This window comes from Rattus norvegicus, chromosome 16 (genome assembly GCF_036323735.1).
Source record: "Rattus norvegicus strain BN/NHsdMcwi chromosome 16, GRCr8, whole genome shotgun sequence".
Classification (NCBI taxonomy): Eukaryota; Metazoa; Chordata; class Mammalia; order Rodentia; family Muridae; genus Rattus; species Rattus norvegicus.
Window position 1 is genome coordinate 34762439 of NC_086034.1, and position 21533 is coordinate 34783971.

Consider the following 21533-nt stretch of genomic DNA (forward strand, 5'->3'; position numbering starts at 1 on the left):
AGTCACCATAACTGTAAAGAAAACCTTGAGTTCTCCATTTATTCCTGAGCTAGCAGAGGAGTACTAGAAGATATTTTATATTTCCTTCCAGTGAATAATAATGTATCCCAGACTCACTTTGGATTATATAGATATTGAACCAATGATGGCTATACAGTCATTGTTAGAGTGGGGAAAATGATGTAAATGGAGAGATTTGGGTCAAGAGAAGGAATAAAACTATTCTTTTTTTAATGCCCATAGTTGACAAACTAGAGTGCCCTTCACCTGAGAGCAAAAAACAAAACGAAACAACAAAACAAAAAACCCAGAAAACAAACAAACAGCAACAGCAACAACAACAAACACTATGAGGGTGTAGGACAATGATTTGCTGTTGTATTCCTAAATGGGTATTGGCGTTTGAATGTACCATGGTGCTATGCTCCATCCACACTTACACCCCAGCTAATGGTAGTACTATAGTGGAAGGTTGTGAAGTCTTTAAGAGGAATATGTTGGAGGAAGTGTGTCATTAAGGCTTTGAGCTTTAAGTGTGTGTAGGGCTTTGAGCCTTACAGTCTTGTCCCATTTTCTGTTTTGTAGGCATAATGTTTTGTACACTGTGTAAAGTTTATCCTTGTGTTATTCAAATGCTGATTTCTCTTTCCCTGTATATTGTTTCAATCTAGGCACAGCACTATAATGCTTATACCAAGAATTTCCTCTCTTAAGTTTGTGTAAACAATTCTTACCTGTTACCTAGTCAGCAAATGCTGACCACCCAATGATTGAGCAGAATAGAAAATAGGATGGGGCATCAGCCAACCAGAGGAAGGAGAGAGGCAGAGAGGGAGGTCAGACAAGCCAAGAGGATGGAGGATTTGGAGCTGGAGAGAGCTTATGGAAACACACCCGAAGCCCAAAGCGCCAGATCAATAATAATATGCAATTATTGTTGGATGGGGCTGGGAGGTAGACAGATTAGCAAAGATAGTTAAGGTAGATCATTTAACTGCTCAGCTACTAAGGTGCAGTTTTAAATAAACCTTGGTTTCTCTGTGTGGTTATTGGTGACTATTAGAAGGTAAAGAAATTCTAGATTAATTCATTGCTGATATTTATATTAAAGACAATTCATTAGCACTGTTTACTCTCTGCTTTCTAGTTGCCAGTGAATGTGAACCTTACTCTTTTGAAGCTTTGTTTTTCCTGCCAGGATGAGCTGTGCAACCTCTCAAATTTAAACCAGAATAAGTGCTTCCTTTTAAAGGTGTTTTTTGTTGGTTATTTTGTTTCAGCAACAAGGAAAGTAACTTAATTCAAACTGTAGGCAAAGGTTAGATTAGTTCATTCCTCCAAACTTTGGGTTTCATCCATGTAATCTTGCTAGCCAGAATACAACAAAAGACCTCGGCACCTTTTATTTTCAAGCCATTTATGCTTAGTCACATACATAAAATGCATTTCAAAGGCCAGGCTGAATCACTGCCCATGCAGAGGTTGGGGTGATAAGTATATGGCGAGTCCCCAGTTTGAGACAAACTGTGAACAGGTCCCTCAGCCACCCACACCCAGGCAGATGCAGGGCAGATATCAAGTTGGCTTTAAGCAAGAGATCAGATCCAGCTGAGCTTAGAACATTATTTTTGATGCATGCAAACATTGAAGGGTGGTGCATTTTTTATGTCTCCTGATGACTTCGTCATTTGGTAGCTGAGTGTTTTGGAGAAAGAGCCTAACCCAAAGACCTTTAAGATCCACTGTGGTGGATCAAACCAAGGATGCATTAATATCTGTAGCATTTGAATCTGTCCTGTGTTCCCCAGATGTCTTGTTTATGGTGGCCTTGTAGCTGTTTGAAAAAGCTGGTAAAGAAGAACTTACTTTTGAAGATGTTAAGCAAATTTTTGGACAGACTATAGTTCATCAACATATTCCATTTCACTGAGATTTACAATTTGGGAAAAAAAAGAAATGGGCATCTTACATATGCAGAGTTCACTGGGCTTTTGCTGGAAATATAGTCAGGGCATGAGAAACAGCCTTTGTCCAACGAGGCAATGCCCAAACTGGAGAGAGTCACAGCCATTAACTTCTAAGACATCATGGTCCCTGTCTGCCCCCATGTCCTGACTCCTTTTGTTAGAGAATACCCAGAGATACTGTATTCCATTAAGTTATTTTTTCTATTATAATGGATTGAATTTGCTTCTTAACAAGGTGGGACTCATTAGAAATGTCTACAGCCCTCAGGTTGGCAGCAGGAATGATGTGGAGTTGGCTAAGGAGAAGTTTGCACCGGCAGCTCATACATTTGATTGGGGTATACCCTCGGAGGTTGATACCTGAAAACTCAGATTTATGTGAGCCAAGGGGACAAATGACTTCAGGAGACTTGGAACAGACCATTCCTCTGGAAGAAGGAACTTGGCTTTTCAACTTGACTGGGGCTCAGAGGCAGTAGAAGGCTTCAGAGGACGAGGTTTGTGCAGCTTGCAGTGTCAGTCCACCGGTTTGATCTGGTTTCTACTGCAGGAGCTGTTAGAGACACTGCCGTGTATCCTATTGATCTTGTAAAGACTTGACTGTAGAATCAATGATCAACCGGCTCTTTTGTGGAAGAGTACATGCATAAAAACAGCTCCATTATCACGGTTTCTTTGTACTGTACAGAGGTTTGCTGCCACAGTTACTGGGAAGCCACAGAGAAGGCCATATAGTGAATGATATTGTGAGGGACACATTGAAGCACAGAGATGTCTCAGTCCCACTTGCAGCCGAGATTTTTGCAGGAGGGTATACAAAAGCCATTGATTTTTACAAATTCTTTAGAAATCATAAAGATCTGCATGCAAGTGGCTGGAGAGATTACCACAGACCTGAGTCAGTGGTGTCTACGGTACAACACCTGGGGTTCTTTGGCTTCTATAATGGCGCCAAAGTAGGCTCTGTGTGGAACGTTTTGTTCTCAGCCATCTACTTCCCACACTAAGCTCCCGGTGCACAGACTTCCTTTGCAAATGAAGACAGGCAGATCAGCCTGCCCATGAAGACTGGCCTTTGCAATGAAGATAGATGGGCAGCCTGAAAAGCCTGCTCTTAAGATGGGTAGTCGGTATGCCTATAGCATCTTTAGTAACCCCTGCTGATGTTATCAAGTCTTCTAGGTGGCTGCCAAGGTTGAGCAAACCACTTACGGTGCTATGATAGGGTGCTTCAGAAAGGTGACGTAGGAATTGCTGCGGCCATGGTTTTACGATTCTGGAGGAGTAAACCCAGTGGGATCTGAGTCTGTTCCTAAATCCAGTGTTATTCCACCCGCTCTCAATCCTGACCATTTCAGGGGCTATAAATTGGCAGCTGCAACAGTCTTTGGGATTGAAAATAAATTTTGACTTTGCCTCTCTTCAAGCCATCGGTACCTACCTCAGAAGTGACTAATGGCAGCCTGTAGGAAGGCTGATATGGCTGTACAAGGGTTAGTACTGGAGTAAATCTCACCTCTGATTAAAGTATGACTTTGCCCCTTCCATATCTGTGTCATTTAAGTTGAGGTCAGGGATTTTATACAAAATGGAGTCTCCTGTTTTCTGGATGATTTTGTACCAAGATCATATGGAAATATTTCTAATTAGTCCTTGGCACTCTTCCCACAAAGCCATGTTTGTATCATTTTAATACTGAGATTTGGTCAACACTTTCATGATCTAGAATAAGTTTGAAGGGAAATGGGAGAGGTCTCTTACCTGAACTAGGATGGTGGTCTCACTGAGGCCACTGAAAGGCAGCCATGATTCCAAAAGCAAATCATGAATTCTGAGGATGTTTAAAGTAGTAGAAAGCTGGGTATATATTCATACAAATGAGAAACACTTGAAGAAATAATAATAATAATAATAATAATAATAATAATAATAATAATAATAATAATACAATCCCCAAATACCCAGCCTGAATTTAAAACATGCCCTCCAAAATTGGCCCCATTATGAAGATTTGATGTGGAACTTTTAGCAGTCATATTCTCTTTCTTTTACCAAGTCTACAAGGGACAAGTTTCAAATTTTTAAGAAAATGCTTTTGGCATTTTTACTACAGAGACAAAGGAAAGTGAGACATAATCTTATTTCTGAGTGTGCCAATAGGGATAATTACTTATATGATGAACACATGCTGATTATTGCTGATTTTAATGAACATCCTGAGAACAACGCACACCCCTGCTTGCTGGTACTCATCTGCTCGCTTCCCCACAGCTCCCACCCATCCACCGTTCAAATCCCCTTCTCTTGAATCATGTCTGACATATACACTCTAAGGTTTTATTTAAGTTGGGGTGACTTGTATCATGGTCAGAGGTTTGTGGGTTTGTGAATGGGGAAATAAACTACTTCTAAAAGTCAAAATCCCCCCCCCCCCATAAAACAAACCAACTCATTTCAAAAATAATTTTGTCTAGAAAGCTCTGATTCTGAAGACAAATTCCATTTCCATCTCTTCACCGAGGCCTGAAATCTGTTGTTTTTACTCTTGTTTCTTTGAGGCCCACTTCCTGGTTAAACCTGGTTTTTCTTTTCTGTAACCACGTGTTTCTCCATCCACCCACTCTCAATAACAGTTTGTGTCTTACTCACTGTGTCCACAGAGATGTTTTCTGTTTTCCATAAAATGTGTGTTTATATGTTTACCTCACCTGAAGCATCATGTATATTTTTTCAGTCTCTACTTCTTGAGTAGCCTCTGGTCAGGCCAGGCACAGTCTCAGAGGTTGGAGTTGTACCTCATATCCATTTCTTTAGCCAGGGCTCTTGTGATACTGTGGTAGAATTTACTCATGTTTATTATATGACGTGGACATGTGCATATGGTTTCTACACAAAATTGAGATATTTTGTTTTTAAATAATATTTCTATTAATTCTTTGGTAATTTGATAATTTCATACACTGTAGCTTGACCATATGTACTCCCAACTCTTTCTTATCCATATTCACCCAGATTCATTATGCATGGTGACAGATATGAATCTATTTTTATTCTTTTACATGTAGCTATCTGGTTTGACTAGCACCGGTCATTGAATGTGATGCTCTTCTCCAGTGTGTATGTTTGGCTTTTCTTTCAGAAACCAGGTGGTGAGAGGTGCATGGTTTTATATCCATATCATTAATTCTAGTCCATTGATCCAAGTGTGTGCTTTTATACCAGCAGCAAGACGTCTATTTCTATAGGTCTGCAGTGTAACTTAAAATCAGGGATGCTGTTACCTCCAGCGGTTTTTCCTTTCACTGTTGTTTTAGTTATTCTTGTTTCTTTGTGTTGACATGAAGTTTTGGCTTACTTTTTCAACTTCTTTGAGGAAAAGCTTGAGAGTTTTGATGGGGATTGCGTTGAATTTGTAAATTATTTTTGGTGGGATGGGAAGGGAATTTTCATGATATTTATTCTATCAATTTATTAACATAGGAAATCTTTCTGTATTCTGGTATTATTTTTAACATATGTTTTAATATACAAGTCTTTTACTTGAGTTATATTTATTCCAATACATTTAGAATCCATTGTGAAAGCTACTGTTTCTCTGATTTCTTTCTCAGTATGTTTCTCATTAGTGTATAGGAAAGCTAGAGATTTGTGTGCCAATTTTGTGTCCTGCTACTTTGCTGAAAGTGCTTATCTGCTGTTGGAGTATTCTAGTGGAGTCTTTAGGGTCTTTTCTTCATGAAATCATATCATCTGTAAATAAGTGACTTCTTTCTTTCCTGTTTGTGTTTTCCTGATCTCTGTAAGGTCTTATTGCACTAGTGAAGATGTCAAGTACTGGATTGAGCAGGCACAGAGAGGGTGCACGTCCTTGTCTTGTTCATGATTTTGGTAGACATTCTTCGAACTTTCAGTAGGAATGATTAGTACGAAGTTGGCCATACGCTTGTCATATGAACTTTCATTATGTTGAAATGTGTCCTCCATATCTCTAGATTCTCCCCAGGACTTTTATCATGAAGGGGTGATGGATTTAGTCAAAAGTCTTTCTGCATCTAAGGAGCTAATCATATGGTTTCTGTCCTCAAGGGTGTTTATGTGGTACATTGCATTTATATATGTTGAGATTGTCCCTTCATGGTTGAAAACATACAATTGTACATATTAAACACATTTCATTTACTTATTGCCATGTTGTGGAGACCTGGGTTGGTTCTCCAAGCTCTCTGCTGTGAATAGTGCTACAATAAACACCGACGTGCAAGGGTCTCACTTATTTATTGACTCGAAGTCTCTCGGATGAATAACCAAGGGTGTGGGCAAATGGGAGGGGGACAGTGGACCAAAGTGGTCCACTAAGACATCTTTATGTACTTGGATGAAAGTAGTTTCATGTGATTCTTCAAATTAAAAATGAAAGAACAATTTTTAACACTGAGCCATATGCTTATAGTTGTTTAATTAGAAGTTTAATTAGTATTTGGAAAAGTCTGTAAATACTGGAAGTGTAGCACTTCCATAGAGAGGTGGGTGCTTTGTCCTTTGTGAGCCCATTCTCTCTACTAGGACAACTAGGGCGCAGGGTAGAAATTGTCAGCTTTGTTTGTCTAAGGGACTTTTTCAGACCCTGGCAAATAAAAAGCACTTCCAGATTTAAGTTTTTGCCTGTTTTCTGGTTTCATATCTTTCCTTGTCATAAGAATGTTGCCACCTCAGGGAAGGGAGAGGCAAAGATTAAAACAGACACAGAAGGAACACCCATTCAGAGCCTGCCCCACATGCGGCCCATACATATACAGCCACCCAATTAGACAAGATGGATGAAGCAAAGAAGTGCAGACCGACAGGAGCCGGATGTAGATCGCTCCTGAGAGACACAGCCAGAATACAGCAAATACAGAGGCGAATGCCAGCAGCAAACCACTGAACTGAGACTAGGTCCCCCGTTGAAGGAATCAGAGAAAGAACTGGAAGAGCTTGAAGGGGCTCGAGACCCCAAAAGTACAACAATGCCAAGCAACCAGAGCTTCCAGGGACTAAGCCACTACCTAAAGACTATACATGGACTGACCCTGGACTCTGACCCCGTAGGTAGCAATGAAGATCCTAGTAAGAGCACCAGTGGAAGGGGAAGCCCTGGGTCCTGCTAAGACTGAACCCCCAGTGAACTAGTCTATGGGGGGAGGGCGGCAAGGGGGGGAGGGTTGGGAGGGGAACACCCATAAGGAAGGGGAGGGGGGAGGGGGATGTTTGCCCGGAAACCGGGAAAGGGAATAACACTTGAAATGTATATAAGAAATACTCAAGTTAATAAAAAAAAAAATTCAAAAAAAAAAAAAAAGAATGTTGCCACCTTTCATGGCTACTTCCTCATGGTTACATTTAACTAACTTGGATAAAGAATTCTAATTATTTTGTGTATGAGTGAGATGAAACTTTTTAAAAGTTAATCAATCTATGTTGTAGCCTCATTCACATTTTATTAACTTTCAATTTCATTTTAATTTCCTATTGTTTATGTTTTTCTCATATTATGCTGTAGCCTAATGTCCCACAAAATGTTAAATGCCATAAAAATTAAACTACTACCCAGCATTATTCCCTTATGGTCTTTTATTATTTAGATTAGAAGTTCTATGAACTATGAATTTGCTATTTGGAGAAGTCCATTTCATTGTAATGGCTTCCCATTCATGAACTAAACCATATAGACAAAAATATGCAATGGCAAAACCAGTTATATATTCACCAGAAAGGACTCAGCCCCAGACCACTTTTAATCAAACATCACATCACATCACATCACATCACATCACATCACATCACATCACATCACATCACATCACATTGCATCACATGACACAGGGGACTGAACTGCATCTGTAAAGATAATTCAGGGGCTTTTCTGTTGCTGCTTATATTTCTCCCCCAAAGACATGGATACCTGGTATATTTATTACAAGCATCAGCCACTAAGCTGGGCAGGTTCTGAAATATTCTAACTTGACTATGTGGCCTGACCTATGTTCCACTCACTTGCCAGCCAGGTGGCATTTCCTGTCACCTTGGTCTTGCTCTAGCACTTCCTTCTTCCTTCTTCACCCGTGTCCTTGTGGCAACTCACCTTGACCTGCTCATGGTGAATCTCTTACTGCCCCCTGGGTCCCTGTCTTCCTCTTTTCCCTGAGCACGTAAGTCCTGCCTTATCTCTCCCTTCTATCACTATAGGCTGATCAGCTCTTCACTGACCAATCAGCATTGACCAATTGAGAATGATGGAAAACAAGTTCTACAAAATACTGAGTCAGGAAATGCTTCATAATATTGACAATACCAAAACCAGACTGCACCCAGATGTCCAGGTACAGAAATCAGCCTCTGAATGCACAGTGCACAAACCATCCCCCAACAACATCAGAACCGGAAACAAAATCATTATGATGTTTAGATGCTTGTCTGTATTAGGAGGCATGTGCTTGCACTCTGTCACTCTGACTTACATATCTCCAGGCAAGCTGAGAGAAGGCCTCTATAATGACATAAAAAGGGGAAACACAGACATCTTTTTATGCTTGAATTTTCTCATTAGCTGATTACTAGCTTAGCATTATTGGCCAAGGCAGGGGTGACTATAAGGCCAGTTGTTGGCATTAAGAAGAAAGGCTGGCCCAGATGTAGTTTGTGAAGCTGTCAAGTGTTGACAAGGTTATAGGAACAAGTTGGAAGAGAAGAAGGAAAAAAAATAGAAATAAAGCTTGGCCCATTCTTGCAGACCTGACCAACCTTTTGACATTGGACACAACATTGTCATTTATAAAACTCGTATTTGAGAACCACACAGTTGAGTTAAAAAGAAAAAGCACACACAAAAACACCTCATAATATTTTAAGGAAGTTTACAATTTTATATTGCACCATGATTATAGTTATTCTTGGACAATTGTGGTCCATGGGGTACGAGTTTGACAGGTCTGCAGGAGGAAAGCTACCACAAACTGCAAATGATTTAATCTGTTATCCCCAAAAGTGACATAGTTGAAAGAAACACATTGGGAAGTATATTAAATAAAAACATGTTCTTATGGTTAAGTTGAAGAAGCAGCGTATTTGAGGCAATTAAATATACTCAACTGTCAGCCTTCTGCCAATGGCATTTAAAATAAAAATCAAACGGAAGAGCTAAAATAGCCAATGGTGATCAAATAGTAGACACATTTTATAGAACTTTATTTTTTCTTTATTTTTTATTCTTTAGTCCTTTTTTTATAGTCCAGTCTTCATTCCCCCTCCCAGTCTGCTCCCTGACTGCTCCCCATCCTGTAATCCCCCACCCCCTCATCACCAAGAGGATGTCCCTATCCTACACCACCCCACCAGCTGCCTGGTTGGTGTTTCAGTGTCTGAGCAATCTCAGGGTCAGAACTTTATTTTTAAAAAAGTATAACATTAAAATTAAAAAAGTATAACATAAAAAGTAAAATTAATGTTGTCCATGACAACATTATTGATATTATTATTAAATATTTCTACAATGATTTACTACAATGTTACAGTATGTTTATTTCATATCACACAAGAGAGGGCTTTACTGTAGTTAAGCAATATTCCTTATAATTCTATTATGTAAGAACATCTTTTATAAACTGTAATATATAACTAATAATCTTTAAATAATAAAGTTTGAAGGCTGCAAATAGTTTAGGTTTTGGGTACCTGGAAGATTGACATTAAAAATGATCTTGGAAGATACATCTGCTGCCACCAAACTGAGAAGCAGAAGAACAAATGTTTTAAAAAATGTACTCATAGCTTGACATGTTTTCAAAACCCGAACTGATTTGAAGATTAAGAATATGATAAAAAATACTATTAGTTTAAAAGTTTCAAATTTGCATAGTTTTAGAGTTTTACCTTCATATGATTTTCCTGCCTTTGGAGTTTTAAAACATTTCTCTTGACATTTTGGTCATGCGTATAGTATCTTATTATTTTTTGTTGACTTGGAAGAAGTGAAGTATATTCCTGGCTTAATGTATCTAGTTCTGACAGGGCAGTGATATGTTTGACAGGTTTGCTAACAAAGTTCAAAGAGTTCCTCTAATAGCCAAATATACAAAGTTTAGGGAGATATCTAAACACTTGAACCATAGAGAATGGCTTTCTCACAGTGCAAAAGAATTCTTTCACCTCTGATAAAGAAGCTGTAGGAACTTCAGCTAATTTTAAACACAGTTGTACATATTTAAAGACTTCATAAGGTACAAAAGGATCACATGACTTTGTTTTGCCCGGGTGTCGGGGTCCCCACAGATCACTAGAGACCACCGGAGGTCCAACTCCCATGCAAAAGCAGAAGCAAAGAGTCTTTATTCAAGGTGGAGCTCAACCCTCCTTCCTCTCTAACACAGTGGTTGGGTGTGGAAGGTCCTGAATTAGTAAAATTTTGTCTTTTTATCATGTTTTCAGCAGTGTGAGGGACTTTCCAATCTGGCAGTTACATGATTGGTTAAGACTTTATAGCTTGCACATTTTTGGTGGTTAGCAATGATTTCAGCTTGTTCTGTACTATTGTTACATACATTGTTATATACATTGTTACACCGTTACATACATACATTGTTACATTGTTATGTACAATGGCTAACTTGAGCAATCTACTTTGGGGCATCTGGACAGTTGATTGGCTGTCACTAAGGGTGGAGTAGATTTTGTTAAGAAGGTGAGGTTGTTGATAGGAGGTGTCTTGGTTCCTAGAACAAGCTGTGATTTTCCCAGTTCCTGAGTTTAGCCTGAGAACAAGCAACATAAGATGGAGTCTGGATACAAAATAGAGTTTGTAATGTTAGGTTGAGCCCTTCAGTCAGCCTCATTGCTGCCAGTTCTGTTCCTTCACATCTCTGGCCTCTCGGGAGAAACTAGCCTGAAAGAACATTTCTGGCAGTAGTCGCCATGCTGGGATTATGCCTCGTATCGTAAGACTTTACAGTTGTTTCCTATGACTTCTCTAGTAAACTATCCCACAAAGAGTGACTTAAAAACAAAAATGCATTGTCTCACAAGGCCAGGGCTGCAGAAGTCCAAGGTGAAGTTCTTGGCAAGGTTGATTTGTCTTGGAGATTCCAGGAGTAACTTGTTTTCAGCCCCTCTTCTGAACCCTGGCGACTAGCAAGCAATTTATGGCAATTCTTGGCAAGCACAGTGACTTTTTTGATCTTTGCCTTTATATTGGATGTCATTCTTTAAGTTGCTTGTCTGTGACCAGTATTATTTCTATAGAAACACCATTCATGTAGTATTTAGGCTCCATACCACCTCCTAGTATAATCTCATTTTAATCAGCTCTGCATACAACGAGAGTATTTTCAGGTCATATTCTGTTATCCAGAATATAATATAATTTGGGTATTTAGTATTTGAATGAGTGGAGGGATAGAATTCAGTCTATAACAGAATATATAGGAGGACAGCATTTCTAGAACATGATAGATAGATGAGATGAGGTGTGGTGGATAGTCCAAGAAGAGGTTCCAGGGATTAGAGATACTGCACCTGTTTTGTTTGTAGGTGTCTTCTAGAGAAGAGGGTCAATTTGCTATTTCAACTTTGGGAGACACAATATGATTGATTAGAATAAACAGCAGTAGGTAGTGAACCTACATTAAATGAATCGCAGAAGAAATCAGCTATTATGTTTATGAGTTATTATTAATAACCCCAAATATCAATAGTGAAAGACCCCCGGAGAGGACCTTTCCCTCAGGAGGAGTCCCAAGCGCCCAATGACCGAGCCGAGTCCACTCGGATGCAATCAGCAAGAGGGTTTATTGGAAAACACAGGTACCTGCGGGCACACAGTCTCTTCGGAGGACTTGCGCGCCCAGCAGCTCCAGCATGGGGCTTTTATAGGGATTGGGGAAGCAGAAGCGGGCGTACAGAAGCAGATGCATAGTTACGGGGATTGGTGGATTCAAACGAGGCACATAGACATGTTCACATATGATTGGCTATTTTACATGATGAGGTAATAAGGTATAGCTACACACATTGGCAGGTTTGGGGCGTCCTGGATGTCGGGGGCTGGGGGCTTATCTCTTCCTGCCAGGTGGCCTGTGAGTCAGATCCGGTACTCCTGGTCTGTTCTGCATTCCTTTCCTTTTATGGTCTGTTAGTTCTAGCGGCAGGGCGGGGCTGCCTGGACTTGCTTTTCACAGTGTTTAGCCCTGAGTCTGAATTTAAAACTTATTCTTTTAACTTCATATTTTTAAACCTCAAATCTGTATAATTTTCCTTTCAATAGTTTATCCTCTAGGACCACTATCAACCATTCAATTTAAGAAACTATGCTGCTGGTGAGACTTTATGTATATAGCTTCTGATGTTATAAGGAGACACAATGTCACAGAAAAGTCCCCTATCCTTGGCCTCTTACAATGTGGGAGCCATATTGGATTTGGGCCTGGTGGCCTTGTCACTGTTTGGCCTTAGTCTTAGATTGTAGGATCAAAAGCCTCTCCCTGTAAACAAGAAGATTACAATTACAGAATGCCTTCATCCTTCTGGGTCTCCTGCAGGGTTTGACCCCTGCTGAGCCCTGCCTAAGCCTTTTGTTCCTAACTAGGAGCAGTCTGGCCAGGTACTTCTCACCCCAGTCAAAGAAATAGGCTGGCCTTCCTGGTTATTTCCCTAATTTATTCAGGCCATGTATTCAGTCCTTTGTTACCAAAGTCTCAGCCAGGGTTCCCCACTGTGCTTCGCAGATACCTGCTAAGTGGTGTACTTGGGATATATAGTTTGGTCAATACAGAAACCAGAGGCTCTTCCTCTTTGGGCTTGACATGAATAAGTGTGTGTGTGCTTCTTTCATCCTGCAGGTACCGTGTTGGTGCTGGCGCCCGACATTACAATCTACCTTGTCTTCTGCAATGTTCCCCAAACTCTAGGTGTGAGAGGATTTTGTAGTATATTGATTCAGATTGGGCTCCACAATTCTGTATTGTGATTAATATTTAGATTTAACAGGTTATATTTAGGAATGTATATGCACACATATATGTGAATATAAACTATAGGTGAATATATTATATATGTTTATAATTATATCTATGAGTATATGTATACATGCACATGTTATTGCATGCATAAATATAGGTATTTATGTATGTAAATGCAATAACAATTAGTGGAGAAAGAGGCTATGGATTTGAAGGAGAAGGTAGGGTTATGTGGTAATGTTGAGAGGGAGGAAAAGGAAGGAAATTATGCAATTAAATTACAACCTCAAAAATAAATGAAGACTTACTGTGCAGTCACTCCAATATACCATTATTTTCTCATGTAAGTCATTGGATACTATGTCTTTAATTGAATCTGACCAGAAACTTTTGAACAAATTTGGGTGAAGGCACAAGTTGCTTTAATCCTTGCTATTGTAGCCTCTACCAAGAGAAATGTTGGATGCTTGGCTTGGCCTGAGGGTCCAAAGCCTGCTTTGATGTACCCTGGCTGTAACTTAATCTAGAGGCAAATTGAACTCTGCCTTTGCCTCATCTGTTGATCTTACATTGATTGTTATGAATGAGACCTTTTGCCTCCATCCAGACATTTTTTTCCATGTTCTGAAACCCTCGGTGTATCAGCCACGCACTGGACCATGTTGGATGTGATTTTATGTGCTCAGGAAATGCTTTGCCATATTTGGTAGAAGGAATTGTCTTTAAGATGATGAGAATTGGCAATATTTGAAGTCCTTACTTCTCTGTTAGGAGCACATTTTTTTCTTCCATTTTTATTAGATTGGGTATTTCTTTTCTTTATTTTTTTTATTAACTTGAGTATTTCTTTTTTTTTTATTAACTTGAGTATTTCTTATATACATTTCGAGTGTTATTCCCTTTCCCGGTTTCCGGGCAAACATCCCCCTCTCCCCTCCCCTTCCTTATGGGTGTTCCCCTCCCAACCCTCCCCCCATTGCCGCCCTCCCCCCATAGTCTAGTTCACTGGGGGTTCAGTCTTAGCAGGACCCAGGGCTTCCCCTTCCACTGGTAGGAGCACATTTTTATCTCCTTCCGGGGTCATGTTTCAAAGTGTGACTGATCTGAAGATTTCATCTTTCTTTTCTAATAGGAGAATTAATAGAAAATATCAATCAATGATTGGCTCTTCTTTCCACACTACATTTCATATTCTTTCATAAATTGTTGTTATATGAGTTTTTATGAACTATTTTTTATATTTTAATTTTTCATATTTTAATTTTTCATATTCTAATATGGCAGAGAGGCAGAGAAATATGACACAGATGGAATGCATTGTTTGTGATTTTATTTTTTTATTTTCTTAATGCTATAGAGAGCTCATGACAGCAAGTATTGAGGTGTTTTTTATATATATAAAGGAGCATACAATTATATATAGGCAGAGATAAAATTTAGGATTCCTACCTATCTCAAACATTTTAACCCAAAATTGCTCCTGAATTAATGGAATTCAGGGACAAAAATGGAACAGGACATCAAGAGCCAACCCCATCCATAGACACCAAACCCTGTTACTTGCTGCTGGCAAGATGTGCTTGCAGACAGAAGCCTGGTGTAGCTGTTCCCTGAGAGGCTTTACCAGCATCTGACTAAGACAGATGCAGATACTTACAGCCAACCATGAGACTGAGCTTGGGGATCCCAATGGAAGAGTTAGGAGAATGACTGCAGGAACCCCATAGGAAGAACAACAATATCAACTAGCCCAGACCCCTCAGAGCTCTCAGAGATTAAACCACCAACAAAACGAGTATAAATGGGCCGGTCTATGGCTCCTACTATGTAAGTTGCAGAGGACTGCCTTATTTGGCATCAATGGTAGAGGAGGCCCTTGGTCCTATGGAGTCTTGATGCCCCAAGAAGGGGGATGCTAAAGGGGCGAGGGCATGAATGGGCGGGTGGTTGGAGGAGTATCCTCTTAGAGGCAAAGGGGATAGGGATGGGATGGAAAGTTCATGGAGGGGAGTTCAGGAAGGGGACAATATTGGAATGTAAACAAAAAGTAAATCATAAAAAAGTTAGAATTTAAGAGCAAGCAAAGGAAAAGAGAAAGAGAAACCCAAAAAGTTAAAATCATTAACATGAGAAGTAAAGATATCAAGGAACTAAACATTATTCCAAAGTACAGGTGGGTGACTGGAGAAATGACTTGGGGATAAGAGTGTTTGCTCCGGAAGTATGAGGGTATGGGTTTGAAGCCACAGAATCTATGTGAACTGGGGCATGCTTGTCTGCATTTGAATTCCCAGTGTCGATCCAGGTACCTCACTGTCTAGACAGCAACATGGTGAGCTTCAGGCTCAGTGAGAGAGAGAACTTGCTTCATAGAGGAAGATGCCTGAGATTAATCAGAGAAGAGTTCATAGGAGCATATTATCTTCATGGCACTTGGAAGAAAGAGTGAGGAAGCTTGACTAGAGAAGATTTCTATATGTGAACGGAAGGAATACTGATATCAGTGTTGACAAATTCTGTTGTTCAAATTATGTTCATAATAATACTTGTCTTCATTTGCTCCTCACAGATCTATTGTAAAATACTGTCAAAATGCAATACATATCGTAAATACTGTTATACTGTAAGTCGGTTTATCAATTATCTTGATATTTAAAAATTAAATATAGCAGACATAGAACTATGAAATACAGAATAAAAGGGTTTGCTAGACCAGTGATGAGTAATCAGTTTGCTAGGCTATACTATGTGATATCACAAGTAAATAGTGTGTTAAAATATCATAATTATTATTAATACCTAATGTAAGTATAAGAATGTTGTGGATTTTTTTTTTATCAGGGAGCAATCTCATTTATTTTACAATTCAAGTTAGATCCCTGAGACAGTGCTGGGCACCCGGCTGTCACTTGATCAGTGTGAACATTCCCTGTGTTCAAATGAGATTTTAATGACTGCTCCAGATTTCAGAGACATTTGCATGGGGCTCAGTCCAATAAAGGATGAAGCTATGCGTATTCTTATTTTATGAGTATATTTTGCATGCCTTAGGCTGACACTTTTTTGTCTTGCAAGCTCATGAAATAGCTCCCCTTCCTAGTAAGAAATGTTCTAAGAGTTCATACCCCTGAAGACTGCAGTACTGAGGTTGTGGTGGCTCAGGAGGTATTAGGGAAGATTTGGCAGAGCTTACTGAAGGATTTAAGGAATTTAGACATGTTCAAAAACTCTATGAAACTTATATCACAGATATTGATATTTGGGGATGACTGTGTTGTCAATAGACAGAGGTTGTGTCAAAGGATAGAACTGTGGTAGGTGGAATTTAGCCTGATCCTCTCAATAGTCGAGATTTTCTGCATGGATGGAGACAAGGGCTTCACATTTAGCCAGATCATAATGGGTATTGACCTTTCTCTGCTGCGGTCAGGCTGAAATTGTCCCTTCCTCTCACTTTGTCTTTTGTAAGAATCCACACTTGTTTTCTTCTTCCCACTTGTTCCCCTCTTTCCTACCAGTACTGGCCTCTTAAGGGCATATCCTGGCTTGTCTTCTTGGTAAGAATATGTTGCTTACCAACTTTCCTAAGTGGACAACGTAAATCATTGCACTTTGGGTGCAGGGGAAGGATCTCTCTGAGTGATGAACAAGGATGTGATTCTAAACACTATTACAGACTGTCGAACCTTGCATAGTAGCCACAGAGCAGGGCTCCTGTGACATGTGGAAATTTGCATGGATTGACTGAGGCCAAGGAGAGGGTATGACTTTTCCTGATGACTTGTATAGTCGTGCCAGATTTTCTCCAATGCAATGGCTTCACAGGTTTGTGAGGGAATGGCTGACAGGGGTATATGAATACAGCCCTGAAGCAGGAAATGTGACCTTTGGCATTACCTCATCAAACAGACATGGGCCTTTAAGAAAATACAGTGTGGAGTGTGCCAGGATGTTTTGCTTCATAATGTAATACTTTTTGAAGCTCTGTTTGCTATATTATACATGGAATGTTGTTGTCTTTTTATTTCAATTAATACTTGGGTCTTTGTCAGAAGAAGGAGGTGTTTTCTGGGGAGTTCAAGTTCCTTCCTTCCTTCCTTCCTTCCTTCCTTCCTTCCTTTCCTTCTCCTCCTCTACCTCCTCCTCTTCTTCTTCCTCCTCCTTCTTCCTTCCTTCCTTCCTTTCCTCCTCCTCTTCCTTCTCCTCCTCCTTCTTCCTTCCTTCTTCCTTCCTTCTTCCTTCCTTCATTCTTCCTTCCTTATTCCCTCCCTCCTTCCCTCCCTCTTCCTTCTTCCTTTCTTTCTTTTTTCCTCTCTCCTTTCCCTCCCTCCTTCCCTCCTACCCTTCCTCCCTCTTCCAGCCTCATTCCCTCCCTCTGTCCTTCCTTCACAACAGTTGTTGTGAAATGAAGTTCTGGGTAAGAACTGAAGGCAGGAATCTGGAAGTAGAAACCATGAATGAATGCTGCTTACTTAAGGCTTGCTCCCTGTGGCTTGCAAAGCCTTTTTTCCTAAACCAACCAGGACTACCTGCCTAAGAGTGCCACTTCCTCCTGGAGGCCTTTGCCCAACCATATCTGTCACCAATCTTCAATCAAGAAAATGCCTTACAAACTTGCCTATAGTCCAATGGGGAATTCTCTCAGTTGTGGTTCTCTCTTCTCAGATGACTCTAGCTCAAGTCAAATTGACAAAAAACCTAATCTGCACACCTCCCTCCCTTCCTGTCTTCATTTTCCACCTTCAGTTATCCCTTCTTTCCTCTAAATGTCTTTCTTTTTCTACCTCCTCTCTCCCTCTTTTTCTATAAATTTAAGTCCAAGTCTGATAGTCATGAGTTCTATAGATATAACATGCCATCTTCATACAAAAAGAACTCTGGGTCAGATTTGAAAGTTTTATATTTATTTCCAAAAAAGAAAAAAATCTATTGCACAAAAATGCTGCTGTGCTTTTCAATCCAAATCAAGCCAGAGTTGTCCTCCTGCTGTCTATAGTTGGAGTACTTAAGAAGCTGCCCTGGGGTTTGCTGCCCTGCTGACATAAGAGCCTGTACCTCAAGGAAGGACCCTGGAGGGGAGCCCACAGAGTTAGCAATCAGAGGATTCTCTCAGAAAGGCAAAGAATAAAAATTCCAGCCACCATTGGGACTGGTAAAAGTACACATGCTTTATCCCAGGCTTCCATGGCCTACAAAGGAAATAAAGAATGAAGAGGAGTGGGGACAGTGAATGAATTTGTATTAAATTCCAGGAAAGGCAATGAGTATCCCGAGGGGAAACTTTTTCTTTTATTTCCAACTTAGAACAGGTGAAAAAGAAGTCGACAGTGTTTATTGTTCCAGCGAAATGAGTTTTGTTCCCAGTGTAATAAAATACAATCTATGGGACCCATTCTTTTTGGTAGATGAACTTAAGGTTTTGATTGAATTTTCTGGTGAGAGGTTTTATATAAGAGATAAAAGTAACTCACTGATTATATTCTGAAAACACCGAAGACGGCTCCTTATGTCCTGCCTATAGAGGAGGTTAACCCACAGGGTCTCTCTGCATGTGCTGGCCCAGGGTTGCCTCCTTACCACAACACATTTTTTATGCAATGCAAGATTTCTGGACTTGAATGTCTGTGGGAGGTTCTAGGAAACAAACCACCCTGCTGCTCCTGACCTTTCACTTAAGGGATGAGCTCAAGTGTGCATAAAGTTTTTCCCAGCCCGCTATTTCCACCCCACTGGTTCATCATCAGTCTGAAGAAGGCTTGCATCTCAGGGTATCACTGCCTGCAAGCCACAGGGAAGCAGTCACAGTTAATAGTGGAAGTAGAGATCAATGCTTGAGGAGTCCTCTTATGATTGCTGAATGCACATTCTTTACTCATAAAAACTGCTCATTCCTCATTGTGTCTTCCCAGAGGCTTTAGGTCAGATCACTGAACTCTCAAGCTTTGACTCACTGTTGAGAATCTTGCAGGTTCATGGAATAGTAGCCTAATGCAACAAGCAAATGCCTATTTTATTGCTAGTTTATGGTAATGTGTAGCCTCTTACCACAGCGAATTTATTGGCGTATGGACCAATGCTGGTCAGTTTTCTTGCTAATTTCAACCAAGAAAAATGGAGTTTCATACTCTGTTCTCCTTACTTACCTGTCTCACATGGGATCTTTGACACCCTATGACTTATTATTCTGTTCTTTGGGGAATAATGAGAAAGAAATATTAGTGAGATTATACATTACAATATATTTGCATTTACCATCACTTGTTTAAGTCATTAAACAAATAAAGACAAATGTTGTGCAGATAGCTCTGTGACCTTCATGGTCCCTAGTTACTGGCTAGCTCTAGGACACGATAGGGACTGATGGTATTGCTAGTAGTTTAAGATATTGGTCTTTTAAGTAAGATTGGGTGGATGTGAGTTTCTGCCCCACTGCTTCTTGGCTGTGTGACCTTAGATAGCGGGCTTATCCTATGGTCTCAGATTTCTCCTCTGCCAAGTGCAGACCCCAGTGGTTGAAATCAAGGAGCTTCAGAAGATTATGTGAATTAATCATGTGTAAAACGGCTGGACTGGTCCATGGTATTAAAAAATCCCTCTTCATGTATATTAAAGTCATATTGTCCCATACATCCCACATTGTCTAAAAGACATATGAACAAATTGAATTTCAGTGAATGGCTTGAATACCTGACTGATATTTAAATGATTTTTAAGGAGAATTTTCTTCAGGATGCTGGGAAGGTGACTGTCATTAAGTATATGTGTGATGGCTATTCTCTGTTGTCACCTTGAGTATATCTGAAATGAACTACAATCCAGAAATGAAGGGCACACTTGTGATTCACATCTTGAGGCTGGAAGATACATACTCTTCATCCAGATCTTGAGGCATAGTGACCATGAAAAGCTTAGGCCCAGGCAAGGTGGTACACCTTAAATCCCAAGAAACAGAAGCAAGCAGATCCCTGAGTTTAAGGCCAGCCTGGGACAGAACAAGTTGCATGAAAAGAAAGGCTTAGTTCCAGGCACCGTAGTATACACCTTTAATGTGGGCCATCCCTTCTGCTCGAGGTCTACATTAGGACAAAGAAAAAGAAAGAGTTTATTCTTTTTTTGCCTGCTTAAACTTACTTGCTAGCACATCTGTGAGAACCTACTTCTTCAGGATTCTAGTGTATACAGAAGACTAGCTGAAACCCTTAGCATCATGCAATTGAGCAATTATTAGATTCTTGGACTTTCCATTCATAGCTGTCCATTGTTGGGTTAGTTGGACTGCAGACTGTAAGTCAGTCCAATTATTTCTCTTAGTATGGAGAGAGATTTCATATGTTCTGTGACTCTAGAGAACCCTGACTAAATACAATATAAAATGAATTATAATTTATATTTAAATCTATATAAATGACAAAAGAGATCCTATAAAATGTAATCATATGTTTTACAAATTGAAAACAGCAATGATAACAATGATTAAAATTGCGTTTTGTAACTATTTGCAGCTGTTAAGGGTACGATGACATCATAATGTGTAGGCTGAGTGTTTGGATTCCACATCCTCCCCCTTCCCCCTTTACACTAGTTCTTTTGAAACCACACACAAAGAGTTACTAGAACTTGGCTATCACTGCCACTGACATCACAGTAGTAAGCCCAGGAGCAATGAAAGAAGAAATACTGACCTTTCTGCTTTCAAAGTTCAAGGTTCTGGCTTTAAAAGTATGCCAAGGCTGGCTAAAGTGCTGTTGAGATAAGAAGGAAGCAAGAGAGAGTGCCAGGGTGTATGTCACCAAGAAGGGGCTTTAAAGGACATGCTGTACTTGGTGACTTAGAATCATCAAATCTGTCACCAGATGTGTGACCAGAAGGTGTCTCTGTGCCATTTATCTTGGATGGGACTCCGCTTCTTTGTATATTGGCAGTGCACTGGAGAAGGCCAAAGGAGGCATCAGGGAAAGAGAGATAGTGAAATAGCTCCATCGTAACACTGTTTCTGAGAAGTTGAGCCTTTCTTAGCTTGCTTTCTTTAGTTGTAATAAATGTCATGACTAAAAGCATCTTGGGGAGGAAAGGGCTTATTTCCTGTTATAACTCACAGTCCATCAAGAAGGGATGTCAAGAAAAGAAGTCAAGGCAGGAATCTGGGAGTAAGAACTCAAGCAAAGGCCTGGAAGAATCCTGTTTATTGACTTGCTCTCCTTAGGTTGTCACTCAATTCCCTTTCTTATACACACCTAGGGGTGGCACTACCCACAGTAGGCTGGGTCCTCCTGCATCACCCATTAATCAAGATAGTTCCCCTTTCCCCAAACTTGCTTACTGGCCAATATTATGGAGGAATTTTCTCAGTTGAGGTTCCCTTTTCCAAGATGACTCTAGCTTGTATCAAGTTGGCAAGAACTATCTAGCATAATCGTTTGCATATCCTTAGAGGAGAACTTGGAAATTGGCTGAAACAGAGTGAGAAGAGGAGAACAAGAATGAATACAGCATATGGATATTTGAACAAGTTTGATGAGTTGTCTACAAGGAGTAAATTATGTGACTAAATCTCTGAGGTTTCATCAGTAGATGACAT

At 40.0% G+C, this 21533-nt stretch overlaps 1 pseudogene; it reads left to right on the forward strand.

The window, feature by feature from the left end:
* Slc25a13-ps1 (solute carrier family 25 member 13, pseudogene 1) overlaps positions 1-3436 on the forward strand; it is a 9375-nt pseudogene extending 5939 nt beyond the window's left edge.
* Positions 3437-21533: the final 18097 nt, after the last annotated feature.